The sequence below is a fragment of the Prorops nasuta genome, unplaced genomic scaffold (genome assembly GCF_024137725.1).
Source record: "Prorops nasuta isolate Cenicafe-Biocafe unplaced genomic scaffold, Cenicafe_Pnas_1.2 PNAS00017, whole genome shotgun sequence".
Lineage (NCBI taxonomy): Eukaryota > Metazoa > Arthropoda > Insecta > Hymenoptera > Bethylidae > Prorops > Prorops nasuta.
In genome coordinates this window covers 2,503,673-2,519,940 of record NW_027116814.1, presented here as the reverse complement: position 1 = coordinate 2,519,940, position 16,268 = coordinate 2,503,673, and the positions used below count along the sequence as shown (strand labels likewise).

The 16,268-nt window shown below is 31.7% G+C and overlaps 1 protein-coding gene across 1 annotated transcript in view; it reads right to left on the bottom strand.

Moving 5' to 3' along the window:
* Window positions 1-16,268, bottom strand: part of LOC136779677 (zinc finger protein 395-like) — a 105,690-nt gene that overhangs the window by 50,080 nt on the left and 39,342 nt on the right. The gene's annotated exons all lie outside the window — the stretch shown is intronic.

The following is a 16,268-nucleotide window of genomic DNA, read 5'->3' as shown; positions in this document are numbered from 1 at the left end:
GCTTTTTAGTGGAAAACTAAAGGAGTTGCGATCTGAAATTGACAATGAAAAGAAAACATTCTAGTCTGTTAAATTTAGGATTCAGATATAAATAACAGAGGTTCTTTTAGGAAATTAAATTCTGTAAAAAAAAATATAATTTGCAATTATTTTTTAAGTAATGTACGTTTATTATGATATTCACAAAAGAAATTGATAAAAATTTATTTATTATATATTTGGTATGTTAAAAATGTATGAAATAATTTTTATTTTATTATTTATTATTATTTTCTGCTTATCTTTCATTAATAATTTATTTAATTGGCTGACTTAAGATTATGATAGTTTTAGATTTTCACGATGTAACAAAATGAAACATTAATTTCAAATTAAATAATTATATAGACATTCTTCCGGGTTTTTAATTTTTAATAAAAATCTTAAATTTTAATGCATAGTTGCAAGATACATAGTCTTATGCCACTTTTGTTTATAAATTGCAAACTAACCACTTTCTATACGAGACGTTTTATCCGTACCTTGAAGTTATCAAATGTATAAGTTTTTTGAGAAAGGATTGCAGAGGTCGCATATTGGATACTAAAATTTTGACGATCGTTGATTATAAACCATCAGTAAGAACATCAAAACTTAAAATTACGAATTCAATATGGCAATGAAGTACTCGTAATTTAATAAATTTTCCATTTTATTACTGCAATTGACCTGTGTGTGTGTGTGTGTGTGTGTGTGTATAGAAGGAAAAGTGTAAAAAACATGTTTATACAAAAGAAAATGAATACCGGTTATGATTTTTTCATAAAAAAAAAAATAAATACATAAGTTTGTACCTCGGTGCTAAAAAACTCCCGAGTATTAAAATTCAACACAATATAAAAATGTTTAGTCTTTCATCCATTATATTAGATTCACCTTCTTGAATCCTTAAATTCTCCCTCAACATTCGTAATCATGCAGTGACCTGAAAATCCTCGTAGTAAAGTTTAGAGATCAGTTCGACAACTTTTAGAAGACTTTTCTAAGGATGTTAACTTTGAAATTAATTGCATGAATTTTCAGCTTTCCTAATCTTCTATCCTTTTTTCTATAACAACATCTGTAAAATTCAATACTATGACCCCATTCATCTAAAAGTGCAAGTATGAAACTTTAATTTGCAATAACACAGATCTCTCTGAGCCATTTTACTCGAAAGTTATGAGAAAAAAATACTCAAACGAGTATACTCGTCATTGTGTATACGGTAGTAATTCTGTTTGGACGAGAATACTCGGGATAATGCACAGGGTAGTTAATACCTTTGGTTAAGCATCTATGACTGCATCTGATTAAGTCTTGAGGTTTCGGATGATGAAAAAAGAAACGAGGAGTAGTTTTGGACAATGAAATGTAGAAACGACCGATATGCAATTGTTTTTTCTGTTGTAAGAGTTCTAATTCAACGTGGGAGAAACGTTTTTATGGACCTAACCCAGTTTTGCAGGGGTGGTTTTTGTAGTTCCCTATATAGATCAGTGAGGTTGTCCTGACCTGATTTCTGCGAACATCTAGGAACCGGGACACCGTTGCCAGGCAACTGCATCCTCGGTTCTCCCGGAGCTAGAACTCTGACTTGTTTATGTTTCGCTATTCTGACTGATCTTCCCCTTTCCAAATCCACACCCTTGGCCTCATCAGTCATGGATCATTCCTCAAGATCCTCCTTTATTGATACAGTTTCTAGCACGAGTCTCTTATCTCGCTAACCATTTAAAAACATCAAACTGAAAACACCTTTCTATCAATTTCATCACACAAACCTTTGTTACCAACATTTTTAAACGATCAGGTTCTCAGGAAATTGTTCTTTCACTATGTCTCTAACACGATTCTTACAGTGTTATAATTTATGTTATTAGCATCAGAAAGGTGATTTATCGTTTGGCGAAACGGATAATAAACGTTGCGTGGTAAATCTCTCAATAAGTGATAGAAAAGTCCTTTATGAATTTATTCCATAGGAATGTATGAAATTATATAGGGTTTCTAAATGAATGAAAGGAAAGACAGAAATTTTTAACATAGGATGCAGTCAGTGTTGAGGCAAACTGTGGAAATTCTATAATGAATTGAAAATTGCATGGTTGTGATTGTTTGAGTTAGAATTAACAGAGGGAAATGTTAAAAGGTTATATGGAGTTTCGAGAGGTGCTCCTGACATTCAGAATCGAGTTGGAGGGAGAGGGTAGCTTTGAAATAAGGACGGGAGCTCGACAAGTACATTGATCCGGGAAGTGTATCTGGGTTAGCAAGTCGAGCAAGGTGGGTCAGGATACATGCAGGATGCGGCCTTTATCGAGCGGCCTGATTTCTAGCCAGGACAACCCGGAACAACCTGATTCTACCCTAGCTGACCCAGCCGACCCCTTTCGCGTCCCCGAAACTTGCAATTGACCGCGTTTGTCAACGCCCCATAAACTATATGCATCCAGAAAGCTTCTCCAATTGCCATTGCACGGATGATCATACAAAATCAGAATAAAGGGTAAAGGTTAAATAGTTTACGTAAAATTATAATAAAGATTATTTACATTTTATTGAATAGCTAATGAATGATCAAAATTTTCAACGTTTGAAAATACAAAAGAAACTATACTCATCTGGAAAACTTCTTCAAATGTCATTGTTTGAATGATCATACAAAGTCAGAATGAAGGATGAAGGTTCAATAGTTTACGTAAAATTATAATAAAGATTATTTATATTTTATTGAATAGCTAATGAATGATCAAACAATTTTCAACGTTTGAAAATGCAAAAAAAACTATACTCATCTGGAAAACTTCTTCAAATGTCATTGTTTGAATGATCATACAAAGTCAGAATAAAGGATGAAGGTTAAATAGTTTACGTAAAATTATAATAAAGATTATTTATATTTTATTGAATAGCTAATGAATGTTCAAACGTTTCAACGTTTGGAAACGCAAAAGAAATTATACTCATTTAAAAAACTTTTCCAATTGTCATTGCTGGAAAGAATGTAAAGCATGAGAGAATGAAGGTTAGGAGTAAAATAGTGTACATCAAATTAATAAGGGTTAATTATATTTTATTGAACAGCAAATAAATGATCAAACGTTTCAACGTTCGAAAACACAACAGAAATTATACTCATCTAAAAATCTTTTCCAAATGCCACTGCTCGATTGAATATAAAGCATCAGACAGGAATGAGAGTAAAACAGTCTAAATGGAATTAATAAGGTTTAATTAAATTCTATTAAACAGCAAAAAATGATGAAACGTCTCAAGGCTCAAAAACAAAAATTCTCTGCTATTATCTACAGTAAAGCTATAAAGTCTTTATGAATCCTATTGTTTTAAAGAATTTATGCATTTTCAATTCTGGTCTCCTGCGATGCGAGACACAATAACAAGCCTAAGGAAAATCAAACACCTACACCTAATAGCTCACACTATCCTTATATTCTAATTCATTCTTCGAGTTATCGTTGACGCAGCGTTTCAATTCACCTTCTATCTAATTTCTTTTTTCAATATTTCCACCTTGAGCGATTTTATATATTAATAGAAGTGGAGCAGACAGGGGAATAAATAGAAACATACCGGGTGGTCGGTTAATTATGTCTAATCATAAGTTAGAATAGTCCGAATATATAATTCTATGGAGATATTTCCCATACCATTTTTTAATGTAGACCTTATTGTATATAGGTTGTTACGTATAATGTTGATACCGACATTATGAAGCGATTTAACCTGAAATTTTAATGATCAGTAAGCAACGTTATTTGAAGTTTGATTTAAATATCAGTAACTGCTTTTGAATAATTGGGCAAAATCTTTTCGGTTAAAACAACAGAATTACAAATAACGTTTTTTTTTTTTGGAAACCAAATTTCAGGTTAAATCGCTTTGTGATGTTGGTATACACCTTCCCATTAAGCATTAAAAATTTACTTTATTCAAGATTTTATATTGATACGAGGAGCATTCTGTCAAAGTCAAACAAATACAAGATCAGAGAATTGCTCTACTAATACCAAGCGTAGAATTGAGCATTTTTTAATCAACTTAAAATCTTGTCAATTAAGGGCTAAATTTAAAAATGGTGCAGGAACTTTTTTCTTATAGTTATTCATATTATATATTTTTTTTAATTAGTCATAGGTAATTGAACACCCTATATATAATATACTGGATGTTTGGATCACCCACCCCACCTAAATATTTCAAAAATAGAGTGGAGGGGAAAAAATGTTGAGCAAAAATGAGAGGAATCTTAAAACTGCAATTAATAGCAGTATCGATATTACTTTTAATTGTTTTTTCAAGGTTACGTAAAAGTCAAATTCAATTGTTTAATCATAGCTTCTAATATTTTATTGCATATTCTCGTAATTTGTATAAAAACCTTTTTCAAAAGTTTTCTCTCTATTTTTGCACTTTATTCTGTCGTTTAGGAGATATTTTTATAAATTTTAAATTACATATAGTTGTGGGTTTGGTTGAACTGGTGTACTTAACTACTACATGTAAATAAGCACTAACGCTCACCTATGTATTATACTTTCAAATTTAAATATCTCATAAACGAAAGTATGAAATGAAAAAATGAAAAAAAGGTTTTAGAAAATTTTGAGATAAACTGTAAAAATGTGTATTAAATAGAAAGAAGTGGCATTTAAAACCTGAAAATGACATAATACAATTCGATATAGTTGACACACTGATGATTCTATTAAATATGGTTTTGACCATTCTATAACATTTCTTCTTCTATATTCTCTTTCTAAGATATTTCAGCACGTCTGTTAAATATTAGGACACACCCATTATTATGCAAATATCCAGAATTTAATAGACAGTTCTAGCTACTACTTCATGATACACTAGACTCTATATCCAGTAATGTAAACTTTGCTATATCATTTCTTGTCAATTTCTGTTTAAAATTTTGCACCAAGATTGCCAATTATATAATATCACAAATAATACATCATTACAATGATAAATTATATCACAGTTTTTTTTACTCAAACAATTTGATGTATATGAAAAATGCTCCTATTAATTTTCCATACACCATGATTAAGCATTTGGATATTTTACTCGTTCAAAATTTAGCTTCATATGGTTGAAGGATAATTCTCTGAGAAAAACCTATAGTTTTTGAGGACTTTCTGCAAAACCATTCGTAGGAGTATTCAAAGGAAAAAAATTGTATATAGCATTTCTTTCAATTATTCTCTAGAGATTTCATAGGTTAATTTTTATCATATTTATAATTTTTGCAAATGTATAAACTTTTACAAGGATTTAATAATATTAATTAAAATTTGTAGAATTGAGTGGGTAATGGAGGATTAAAGAGGAAAACAATTGATTAAGGGGAGAGCACTCATTCGAATTAATCTCAACAATTTTATTAATTAAATATTTAAAGCATCTAATCATTTTAGGAATGTTGCATTGTTACACCAATTTCATATAAACTAAGTTTAATTAATAGAATCAGTATGTATACAATTAGGATTTAATTAATCACAGAATGCAGTACGAATTTAGGCTGAATAGGTCGAATTTAACTATATAGTCTGTGCTAAATGAATAAAAAACAGAAAATCCGTATTTTTTCTGGTTATTCATAATTGTTCATAAAAAACTGTTCTAATGAATCCTCATGAAATATAAATTTTAAAATTGACATTTTTGCCTAATAATCATAATTGAAGAAACATATCTATAAATATTTTTTCTTTTCTTTCCATCGAAGAATCATATGCTCGTAAGAAATTCATCATGAAATATTAATTAATGATAAAAAAAAATTATTTTGATCATTTCAAAGTAAAATACGAACCAAATAATTGCAATCTGGCAAATAAAAATGAGGGATGATTTGTTTATGACTTCTAATCAATTATATATTACATCTCGAGTATAAAACATTTAGGGTTCATATAACACTTGCCAAAAGTAGAGTCAATTTCGTTTCTCATGTTACAACTTCTCACAATGTTTTGTTTAAATAATTGCAATCGAAAAAAAAAAACAGAAGAATACTATGTTCTTATTTTGCACCTACGCCACGACCAATTCTCAGCTCTGATATATCAAGCTCACATTAATCTTAGAATTTAACATGTTACAGAAAAGAAAAATCATTTAGGAAAAATGTACATCTCCTATCATTATTTTCATTACATCTATATAAAAATTTTGATATAATTTTCAAGATTGTTGAAACATTTCACAGATTTAACAAAAATTCTCTGCATGATTGACATAATTAAATGGACCATTTAGAATAAAGAAGAGGAAAAGAATGATTCAAGAGAGAGGTAGTGACAAAGAAAATAAATTATTTAGCGATGATTGGTAGGAGAGTAAGGGTGAGTTGGTATCAGCTTGTCCAACCTATTTAATCGTTGAGACTCCGTTGGGTGGATACGTAGCTGTATCGATCGGCCTAGATCCGTGGCCCCAGCCTGGCACGACCCACAATTCCTCGAGCTTTTCACTCCCGAGGTGCAGCGCGCATACTGCAATTAGGGCGAAGGTCGAGGTGGAACCTTGACTACTTCCGTCTTCCTCTCAATATTCTGCACTTTTCTGGTTTCCACATTGATACTATCAATCATTTTTCTTCTTCCATTTAATGAATGGTTCAACCCCCTTTGGTCAGTTTGGTCAAAAAATCTCAGCCTTTGATTCCATTCATGGAATTAAATTTTTGGATTCATATTAACATAGATGAGGACAATAATGAAAACAATCATTGATCAGATTTTAAGTTGATCTAGGATGTGGACAGTGGCATCTATGTCGGTAGACTAGGGTCAAGAGCGCGCCACTGGCATATTTTGTGCCCCCACTTCCCCAAGGTTCTCGTGTATGTCTAGGTTACAGTATTCATTGTAGTTTTCAACTTTTTTCGTTGCAAATCTTCATTGCATATTGCACGTAACTTTACGTGCACTCGCAGTCGTACATAGATAAAATGATCTATATCGAAGTATTTATTTCTCATTGATTCTTGAAGAGTGTATAAGACCAGAACCTGCTGAACATTTTAGAGGATTGTAGTCTTTACAAATGGAATCCATGTTGGCTGACTTGGGTCGTGAACACGATGCTCGTATATCTATGTTCACCAAGGTTCTCTTGTGTGTGTCTGGCTTGCAATATTCATTGTCATATTAATTTAAAATATGAAAACCTGAAATAAACTTGGCAGCTGTGGAAAAATGATGTCATTTTGCAGAATGTAATCAGAAACATTATTTTATCTCATTTAATTGTTGCAATATTGATGGTTTGTCTTGTGTTGTTGATTTTGGTCATTTAAAATATTAACCCGCGTAGAAAAAAATCACTATTTCCCATACATTGCCCACACTATGACCCACATGTGGACCAAACTGTGGCTACTGCCAGAATCCCACACTGTTTCCCATATTCACGCCATGGTCTGTTTCCTAGGAAATATCGATTATCAATAATATTTCTTCTATATACTGCATATTAAAAACAAAACAAAAAAAATTTTGCATTTTTTTTTCTGCGGTAGGACTCGAAGTGGCAACCGATTTCCTTGAACGTTCATGTGTTCGACGTTCAGCCCACTCGGCTAACTTAAAACTTCATTTATATCGAAGACTATAACTATAGTCATCTGTCTTAAAATTTACGGCATTTGTCTATTGTCTTTATACAAGCAAATATTGTATAATATTTCAATACCTATAGGTTAGTCGAGTGAACTAAACGTCGAACAGAACAGTTGAACACTCAAAGGAAATCGGTTGCCAGTTCAAGTCCTACCGCAGAAACAAAAAATGCAAAATTTTTTGTTTGTTTTTAATATGCAGTATATAGAAGATATATTATTGATAATCGATATTTCCTAGGAAACAGACCATGGCGTTAATATGGGAAACAGTGTGGGATTCTGGCAGTAGCCGCCACAGTTTGGCCCACATGTAGGCCATAGTATGGGCAATGTATGGGAAATAGTGATTTTTTTCTACGCGGGAATCTACTAACAACTTGCTAATTGCTGATTTTACAGAACTACGTCACTTTTTCGCTACTGCCAATCTTATTTTTGGTTCAAAGATTTTTGCTCGTTATGTTGTACCTGAGGTTTGCCTGCTTTGAGAAATAGGAACCACCCTAACTTGGTACGTGCCAAATACTCGCCTAGCATTTAAAATTATATCCAGCCATTGGTTTTTCTTGAATTTTTTCCAAGCTTATAACTCTAGTATTCATAAATAAAGCTTTGGTTGAAACTCACCTTGAAAACTATAAGATTTATTATATAGACTGAAGCTTGAACTTAAGCTTAAGTTCTGTCCATGAATATGGATGTAAAAACCATAAAATTCGAAGTAGTGATCGAAATTTTAAAAAACTTCGGTTTAACAGTTTTTTTACAGACCAAGAATTATGATTTTAAATAATAGTGATAATATTTGTTATATTATCAGATATGGTAATCATTTTAATTTAAAATAAAAAATAGCAAGGTATTAAATATCATAGCTCCAATTTGGAAGCAAAATAAAAAATAATGTTAAAATATATTTTGTCTATTATTAACTTAAAACGAGTCTACCTTTCAGAAAAGGTAAATCAGCATTATAATGAAGCAAAAAGTCGTTTTGAACTGAATCTATGGTATAAAGCTACACTGCTATGTCAAGAATAAAAACCTTACCTGCAACTTTTTATATTTTGAATTTTTGTCATCTATATTTTTTTTTTTTGTAAATATATTTTGCAAAATTTCGAAGTTGCATCGTCCTTTTTCATTAATTTATATTACCTTAAACGTTTTGTGAATCATTCATGGACATGTATTTTAACTTATAAATGTTCATTTATTTCGTAATATAATAAATGTCGCTTAGGACTTCTATTCTTTGATACAGTAGAGAAGAAAGATAAAAAATATAAAAAGTAATGATTTGATCACTTTTATAATTTTTTACTTCATAAACTTTAACATTAACTTAAATCTTAAAGTATGGAGTGAGTCTTTTAAATATAGAAGCAAATTTTTGAAAGATACATCATTTTTTACAAAGTGAAATAAACATAGCAGAATTGCTGGAGATATAACATTGACTCATCTCAGAACTTAATGCATAAATGATAAAATCAATAATTCGCACTTCCTTTTCAAGTTTTACTATTTTAATTTTGGCCCTGGGTCCGCTTAACCAAAATCATGGTCCAAGTGGCATCAAACTCAATATTTTTAATTCTCTTTCACCAGAATATAGTTTATCAAAACAATTATGCTAACTTGTACATAGATAACCATTTCTAGAGTACCTCGGAACAAAATGTCAATTCCAGGAAAACTTATTCCTAACTTACGTTCACCTACATTATTGATGTCATTTTTATTATATTTTCCAACAGATTTCCTGTTTAATTAATTAGTTTCGTTGAATTTAAAAAGAAATATCTATCTTGGGAAATTAAAAAGAGTGCACTTGGTAGAAAAACTGCCCTTTCAAAACCTTAGAACCATATAAAGCAATTGAATTTTCAGAAATATTTCTATAAACGAATGGGAGAAGAATATTGGAAGTAGTGATCGAAATTTTATGTGATTGCAATCTTTAAGAATGCCATCCAAGTTGTCTGACGCAGGTCAAGATCACGGACTGGCATATCTTACTCCTCAAGGTTCTCGTCCACAATAGCATACATATCACACAGTATTAAAAGCACTCTCTATTTTTTTTCCTAATTGTTCACTCCCATTAATTTTTTCTCATTCTGCTGTGTGACCAAATCCCAGCTTAACCAAGGTCACTTTACCATTGAAAATATTCTGTTACCAGATGAATTGTCATAATTAACCCATGCATAAACGTATTAAATAATTATTTTAATCTTAAAATTTTCACTAATACCCAAAAAAATTTTTTAAGCATTTATACTAAAACATTTTACGTCTGTGTGTAATTTAATAAAATATATATATATATATATATATATATATATATATATATATATATTATGAATCATTCGATAAAATTAGAAGCAGTATTATATAAATTTGCAGCAATTTTGAAACTTTCTGTAAGAAACCTAATAGGGATCGTGCAACGCGACGTTAAAATGGAAGATACGAGGAGATTTTTTCCTCTTCGGGATATAGGATGTACCAGCGTGGTAGTGCACCTGACCTATATAGACTCGCGCCAAGTATTGATCGACCCAATTTTACGTTCGCCACGGCAAGACCAGCTCGAAATTATGTAAGCTAACCTACTGACTCGGTGTGTGTATTTGTGTATGTGCGGGCGCTCATGCGAGCTAGCGAAGATGTCGGTGTTGGTTCTTCGCGCTAAAATTACTCTCAGAGCCTCCCACCTCTTCGGAACCAATCTATCTATTTCATCCCACGGGAAAACCTGTACGACAAAATTTAATCTCTTACATTCATTCTATTTCACTTTCTCAGTTTTCTCTCGATCAATGTTTTAATTCTTTCACAATCTTGATGTATGCCTAATGATTAGTAGCTTGTTTTGATATACATATAGGGTGTCTAAAAAATGTAGGTATATCTGGAGAACTTGAAAATTATAAGATTTTGTTTATATAAATTAATAAGACATTTTTTGAGTATTTTGATAGAGGTACTTTGTGATAATATATTTTGTATGGTTTTGAAAAGTAGCCTATGGATTGTAGGAGGGTCACAATGATTCATTTAAATGAAAACATCTATTTTTTATGGTGCTTTCTTGTGGATTACATAATAAGTTTTCCAAAATTTTTTTTTCAATTCATCCAGTCGATTAGATGTTTCAATTTGAAATTACATACAGTTGTGGGTTTGGCTGAAGCAGTGTAAGTGACTACTATGTCTATACATGTATAAATATACTCACTGGCTACTTATACACTCAAATCAAAATATTTTGTAAATTACTGGATTAAGTGAAAAAATTGTAAAGAGGTTTCAAGAGTCATTAAGATTAACTACAAGAATGTGCTTTGAAAAATAGGGGATTCGATTAAATAAATAATGGTGAAATTTGTATGACCTTCGAGGTTTGCGTTCAAGGTCAAAACAAATATGATCAGGAAGAAGCACTTTCAAAGTTTTCAAATGGTATCTTAACAATTTTTGAGAAATCTTTCTTACCCTTTTCAACATATTCAAGTTCACTTAGATTTCTGTGACACCCTGTATACACAGGATGTCGCAATTTACCTCCGTCAATAAAATATCTGGAAATTAAAGATCCTAGAAAAAATATTGGATGCAAGTTGCTTGATTTTAAGGGGAATATACGATGGTACCCTCAGTTTGACCTTGAAGCGTCATTTGAAGGTCACACGAAGACTACCTTAACTTTATAAATGGAACACCCTATATATTCTTATAGATTCTCACAGATGATATCAAGAGCTTTCCAAAACACTTCTGAATTTATAATTTCATCCAGTCGTTTACGGGATTTTTCGATTTTAAATTGTAAGTAGGTGAGCGACTAAGCGTGCGTATCCGTAACGGTTATGCACACCACTTCAGTTAATCCACACCTATATACAGTTACAAATCAAAACATGTGATAAATCATTGGATTAAAAGATAAATTAATGCAATGTTTTGGAAACCTCTTTTTTGATCAGCTAAAAAAGTATTTAAAAATATAAAGAGAGTTTCATTTAATAAAAATCAAAAGACTTCATGTATCGTTTAATAGGAGGTTTCGAGAGAAAATTGTGTGTACTATCTTACATTCCTCTCAATGTCAAACAACTTTCGTCTAATGTTTTTTTTAGGATCATTAATTTTCGAGGTGATTTTGTATCCCATTTCAATTGATCTAAGCAATTACGTGAAAGATAAACAAAATATAAAAAATGTTTCAGATAAAAGTCATGACTTCAGGGGTATATAAGATGGGATCATTGGTTTGGCCTTGAAAAACCTGCTGAACAAAATATGAAGGTCACCTTGAGTTTTTTAAATGTAACCCCCTATATTTACTACATATTCTTGCAGCTCACTTTAAGAACGTTTGAGAGTCCTTTTATCAGGTTTTCATTTCGTCCAGGGTTGACGAAATATTTTAATTTTGAAGCTGTGCACAGGTGAGTGACTACGCGTTTACCGTGTAACGGCCACGCACACTGCTATATCACATTTACTCCTATGTACACGATTTAAAAACGAAATATCTTGTGAACAACTGGATGAAGTGAAAAAATGATAAGAAAGGCCTTAAAAGTCCTTGAAATATATTTCAAGATTATATAATAAAAAATAGAGGTGGTTTCTTAAAAAAAAAACGATAGATGACATCATATTTTCTTCAGCATGTTTTCCAATGTAAAATTTATGATACTAACTTGTATCTCTCATTAAAATATATAACTTTGTCTGAAAAAGTTTCCTTATATTTTGTTTACTTTTCAGGATGAGTGCCTGGAGCGATTAAAATGGGGAGGGGGGGGATACCCAATATACCGGATATCCTACTTGAAACAAAACAGCTGAATAATTTGTAGTTTAATAGGAAAATCGAAAAACTTTTCCAACGACAGTTTATTTGGTTCAAAGGGGCACATAATAGTATCATATGTTTGACCTTGAAGCATCACTTAAAGGTCACCTTGATTTTTATCAACCGAACCTTTCTTTTTGTATTGCATATTTTTGTTTCTTATCTTAAGGGCCTCCCAAAAACATTTTTTCTTTGCTTTACTTCATTCTGTAATTTACGAGATATTTCTATTTAAAGGTATATGTAGGTGAATAGTTGTTTGTGTATATGTGTAGTGGTTACGTGCACTAGTTTAGCCAAACTCACACCAGTATGGAATTTCTAATTGAAATATTTCCCAATCGATTGACTGAAATAATAACAATAGAAATGCTAACTGGGATTGCGAAAGTATTTGAGATAAGCTACAATAATGTACTATAAAAAATAGAAATTTCTGTTTAAAAAATTCCTAATTGCTTTCACTTGATCTGCAAGCTATTTTTCAACATCGACCAATGGCATCGTTTCGTGTCGCTCTCAAAATCAAACTACTTTGCTAGATATTTTTTTCCATCTTGCTTTCTTCGAAAATAATAAAAATTATATTTTAAAATAGTCCACCCTATATAATTATATTAAAATTTTCTGTACTAAATTACCGAACCCGCAAACTGGATTATATTTCATAGCCTTGATTTTCTTTTCGCTATTAAGACATCATTAAAAGAAGTTTTTAATTGATTCATTAAATCTTTTCATTAATCTTTAAATAAATTATCAAATTACAGGATTTTTCACGTTCTCGAATTTTTAAACGGTTATCACTTATTGAATAATAAAGATATGTTCAGTTCTCTTTTCTTTCCTCTTTACTGAAATAAAAAACTACTGTTTTTATATTAGAAAATAATTATCTTATAAGAAAATAATTTTATGTTTTGATTGGAGTAATGGAAGAAAACCAAACGTCATGTTATGATAACATAGAGTTTCAGATTTTTTTTCTCGATATTTGTAATTTAGAAATTGTTGTCAATATAATAAGAAGGACAAACCGATGTTATTAAATGAAATCCCTTTTTTGTTGCATTTTCTTATATCTTTTCTCGAGAGCTTTCCAAAATACTTTTGAATTTATAATTTCATCCAGTCATTTATAAGATATTTTGATTTTAAACTACAAGCAGACGAGTACCTAAGCGGTCATATATGTATGGGTTACACACGGATTCAGGCAAACTCACATATATGCATCCTTTTAAATCAAAGTATCCTGTAAACAACTGCATGAAACGACTAATTAAAAATTATTTTGAAAAACTCCTGAAAAAAATCGTGAATATACAATAAAAAAGAGGTGGTTACATTTAACAAAATCAAATAAGTACATATATCACCGCAATATACTTTAAAAAAAATTAATGATTTATTATTTTTACTTAAAAATGCATATTTTCAAAAATAATACTAAAATGGAATTGGTAGCTCTATAAACACATTCTATTTACATAAAAAAATTACACTAAATAATGTAACCCTTGAGAATATTAAAATCAAAGATAAACAGATCCATTCAAAGTCCATCCACTCGAACAGTTGCGGTATTCGATAAAAATTAAGCATTTTTGAGGTTATGTCTAAAATTGGAACTGGCAGAAAGTGTGACGTCCGATGAGAGAAATCTGAGAGCGAGTGTTGTTTCGGCGCGCGCAATTACGACGTCGTCGTGGGGGCAAAAACAGCAGAAGGAACGACTGGCTATTAGTTGAGAGAGGTTAGTGGAAGACGGAGGGAAAAAGCGCCCGTTGGTGACTCAATTTTTAAACGTTGCTGTCGCCACCGTCGCGTCGGTCGTCATGCGCGTAGCGACGCTTTTGCACGACTGCGCATGAGAGGAGACGCAAAACAGTTTCTGACCTTTGTACATCTACATACATCACCCGACATTTTCTCATTTTTAAAACAATTAACCAGCTAAAACTTGCTTCTTCAAACCACTCCTACTTGATCGAATATTCAATATATATATATGCAAACAACTAAGTTTTGCAAACTTTACTAAAATAATTTAACTAAAAGCTACTACATATTACTAGTAAACAACAAAAGCCTGGAAAATACAAGCAGTTACGTATGGAGAAAGTTGAAAATCAGTCAAAGTATTAAACAATCAAAGGAATTAATCGATAAGGAAACTTGATTTGCAGTTAAAACAGCAAGAGGGAGCGAGAGAGAGGGAGAGAGTGAGTGGTTTACAGCATGATTCGAAACTAGGTCGAACGAGCGTAAAATCCTGACAGGTAGTGCACAGCAGATTCTTTTTCTTCGCTGCATCGATTTTTTTAAAACGTAGTCCCTGCGCTGTGTCCTTGACAACGAAGACGATCTCCATAATTCTACGCGACCCTCTCCCCCACTCTTTCAATTTTGACGAAACAAAAAAGGTTGATGGGATGAATACAGATAAGAATTAGCATAGGAAGTCGTGGTGCAAAGGATGAATAATCGGTCGTTTACCCTGAACGTCAAAGGCAAACCTTGTACGGTGGCAAGGTTCTTTAAACGGCGCAGTCAAATTTGGAAAGGCGATTTCACCAGCGACCTTTTCCGGCCTGTGAGGCAGGTCGTGTTAGGGACCAGGTGTTCCTACCGAGCCTCGCACGACGCCATCTTACACCCGATCTAACAATTCACTCTGCGTTTCGTTCGCTTGCCCCCTATCCCAACAAAACTCATATTGAACATCTAACGTTGTGCCAATCTAATACGTAAGGTGTCCTAAAGGAGAGTGGAACAAACTTCGAGAACATATATGCAAAGTTATTATAATTATTTTTTTTGATAAGTAATCCAAGGTCATTAAGATTTTAATTCATCCCTGAAGTCATTTGTTTTTATTTACAATGTCACAATTTTGATCTTTTGCTTAAGAAGAATCTTTTTCTTTATTATGTTTACATTTTTTGTTGTTGTTTTGAAGATGGATTCTAGGAAATCGACATAAGACGAGAGTGGAAAATAGATAAACATGGCGATACAAAATGTAAACAATACAAATAACTCCTCTAATACAATAATACGAAATCTTGATGTTGCTAGTTAATTGTATTGTTGCGAAAAGAAAGATTGGAATTAAAAATGATTAGCAATTATTTATTTGTTGAATTAGCGGGCGTGCGTGATATCTGCGGGATAAATGGCACGAAAACTATGGTTTCTTTTTCGTCTGCTAGGGTGACTACAAATCACGAGAGACATTTGAAACAATTACAAGAAAAAAAATATAATAACAAAAAAAAAGTTTAAACTATGAAAAAAATAATAAATTGTAACAATTAATTGTCATGTGAGCCAACTATAGAGCTCAGTGTTTGTTGATCATGCACGATACTACTACTACCTCGTAAACTAACCTATTAGCAAACGTCGAAAGTTTGTAGAGGAGAAGTGGAAATATAGAAGCCGTAGATTTATCAATAAAAAATATTTATAATGACATACCTTATCACCCCCTTAAAATTTGAATAAGTTCCATTGAGTCACACATTGTATTATAAATACAAACGCAATTCCAAACGCATTATCAGTAAAACCAAATTGTAGATGAGATATCATTGAGACGATAATCGATAATGATAAGAATGCTGTGAACCAAAGTGATTATACGTTCGAGTTTCAACAGGATCACTTGTTTTTAGACAGATTTTCAAATTGATTCCAAACACAGATTTA